We start from the raw sequence: 2961 nt of genomic DNA, 5'->3' as shown, positions 1-2961 counted from the left end.
GACGAAAACAATGCAATCGAGCACCATTGACTCACAAGATGAACCAAAGTGGTGATATCAGAAGAACAGATGAAGTTGCCATGCACCAAGAAGGCAGAGCTGCCAACCTGGGCAGAAACTAAAATAACCTGCTATACAATTAGTCACAAATACACTCCTTGAGTGTTTTTTTTGCCCATGTACATGAGTATTGTCTAAAATATGCTTTCTTTTTAGCAGCTAGGCCCTGCCACCACTATGTTTGGCTAAGTTCACAAATCTATTGTAACCTGTAAGCTCCCTGTCACTTCTCTGGCTCTCCTCTCCTGCTAAGCTTTGTTTCCTGGCAGGATTTTAAATCTTCTGCCATTGCCATAGCTACTGCTCTTGCTGGAACTGCCATAGCCACCTTGGTTATGTGGTTTGGCAAAGTATTCGTCTCCACCACCATAGGGGCCAGAGATTCTGCCTCCAAAGTTTCCTCCCTTCATGAGTACAAATTTTAAGATTGATTGTTATTTTTTCAGAAATCACTGTAGCTTCCATGCCCTCCCAAATTGCTTCCACTCTCACCACCAAAGTCACGTACGCCTCCTCCATTGTTATAGCTGTCACGGCTGCCACCCCCACCATAGCCACTGCCCTGGTTTCCAGAATCCTGTCCACTACTTCCATAGCCTCTGCTTCCTCCAGAGTAACCAGGGCTGCCTCCTTCATAACCACTATCATTACCAAATCCATTATAGCCATCCTAATTGCCTCCATATCCACCATCACCACAGCTGCCACCAAAGGCACCACAAGCACTGAAGTTTCCTCTGTGACCAAAGTTGTCATTCCCACCAAAACCACCTCCATGACCACCACCAAAGTTTCCAGAACCACTGCAGCCTCATTGGCTAGATGAAAAACTGGCCATCTCTTGCTACTACAGGGCTTTCTTTACTTCACAGCGGTGGCCATTCCCAGTATGGTATTTCTGAATGACAATCTTATCTACGGAGCCATGGTTACAAAAACAAAAGCCCCTCCTTTTGCCAAAGGTTACAAAAGCAACGCTCCTCTTTTTGCCACTGTCTCCGTCAGTCATGATTTCAATCACTTCAATTCTTCCCATACTCTTCAAAATAATCTCTTAGGGGATGTTATTCAGTCTTCTTTAATGCCACCAACAAATATCTTTTTCAGAGTTAAGTGGGCACCTAGTCTCTGAGAATCTTCTCTTGAGACAGCTCTCTTTGGTTCCACAACTCTTCCATCCTCCTTGTGTGGCCTTGCATTCATGGCTGCATCCACCTCCTCCACAAGGGCATATGTGACATACCCAAAGCCCCTGGAGTGCTTGGTGTTGGGATCTCTCATTACCACACAGTTGGTGAGCGTTCCCCATTGCTCAGAACGGCTCTTCAGAGTCTCGTCGATTGTTTCAAAGCTCAACTCTCAGATGAAGAGTGTCTGCAGCTGTTTGGGTTCTTTAGGAGACTCTGACTTAGACATGACAGCAGTGGGAAGAAAGACTTTATGCTTCCTCGGCGGTGTCTATTGGCATAAAAGAGTTAGCTAATGGATGAATCTGTGTATATAATTCTTCTGTTGGTAAAGGCATTAAGTTCCAGGCTTAATGAATTTATGGATTGCTGAAGTCAAAACCATCAGGCTCTCAGATTTCTATCCTTTCACCAATCCCCGTAGATGTATCTATCCTCTTCTACTTTTCCTCTGTCATCTATTAAAATGGACTCTTACTGAGTCTAAAGGATATGACAAAAAAAAAAATAGAATGAACTCTTAGAAAAGATTCTGCAAATCTTTTGCAAAACAGTACATGTAAAAAAATCTTATGGGTATCTACATTTTGACTGAGTAAGTGCTTTAAGATGAAGAAATAGAATGGTGAAATTTTATGCATGAGGTGAGCAAATACACTCTGGGAAGTAAGGTGGTTTATAGCATCCATGCATCACATCAATTAGGTGATCACCTCTCAACTTACGTGTAAAGCCGGCGGCGTTTCTTTGATTTAAAAACTTGTTCTGATTTGTTAAACCACAAGAGTCTATTCTACTTCCATTCTTGTCTAGGAACCTGCCTATATCCATTTCAACAGCCTAAAGTTGGCAAGGATGACAGTTCAAAAGTTGCTGCACAAGGCAGGAGGAAGTTTTATAATATTGGAAAAATAATGTTGGATTAAATAATTCTAGAGAAATGTTGAGAACTCAACAAAAATGTATCTAAACATATAGCTATTTATATTTACTTACGTTTTCTCTAGATTATAAACTGTTTTTAAATATACAGTTCATCCTCAAACAGGGGCTCATACCTATAATTCCAGCACTTTAGGGGGCCAGGGTGGCAGGGTTGCTTGAGGGCAGGAGTTTGAGACCAGCCTGGGCAACTCAGTGAGACCTTGTCTCTACAAAAAACAAACAAACAAACAAACAAAAAATGTAAACCAGTCATGGTGGTGCATACCTGTAAGTCCCAGCTCCCTGGGAGGCTGAGGCAGGAGGATCATTTGAGCCCAAGTGCTCAAGGTTACAGTGAGCTATGATGACACCACTGCACTGCAGCCTGGGCAACAGAGTGAGACCCTGTCTCAAATACATATACACAGTTTGCATTAAATTTTCTTTAATGATTATCTTTAATTGAGCTGATAGTTATTTCTCAAAAGGTATAATGTACATATGAATTTACATCTCTTAGCTAACCACATACTAATTATTGGGGTCATGGTATTCTAGCCACTTGGAGTTTCTTTGCTATCCTTGACTTCTCAGGCTATAGAAAATTCCTAAAAGTACAGGAAAAACTTTTTTATTGTAAAAAGTAAAAATAATTGTAGCCAAGACAAGGCAAATTAAAAAAAAATCATTCTGGCCACAGAGGGCTCTGGCTTTCCACTGGGGCTGGTTGTCAGTAACAACCAGGGAGTGAGGCCATAAGGAGATCCCCAAAAGGTGAGTTCTGAGCCTC

General features: G+C 41.8%; 1 pseudogene; it reads right to left on the bottom strand.

The window, feature by feature from the left end:
* Positions 1-308: 308 nt before the first annotated feature.
* On the bottom strand, positions 309-1476 carry LOC112618460 (annotated as a pseudogene).
* Between the last annotated feature and the right edge of the window lie 1485 nt (positions 1477-2961).

This window comes from Theropithecus gelada, chromosome 2 (assembly GCF_003255815.1).
Source record: "Theropithecus gelada isolate Dixy chromosome 2, Tgel_1.0, whole genome shotgun sequence".
In the NCBI taxonomy this organism is placed as follows: domain Eukaryota; kingdom Metazoa; phylum Chordata; class Mammalia; order Primates; family Cercopithecidae; genus Theropithecus; species Theropithecus gelada.
This window is presented reverse-complemented; position numbering and strand designations above follow the sequence as displayed.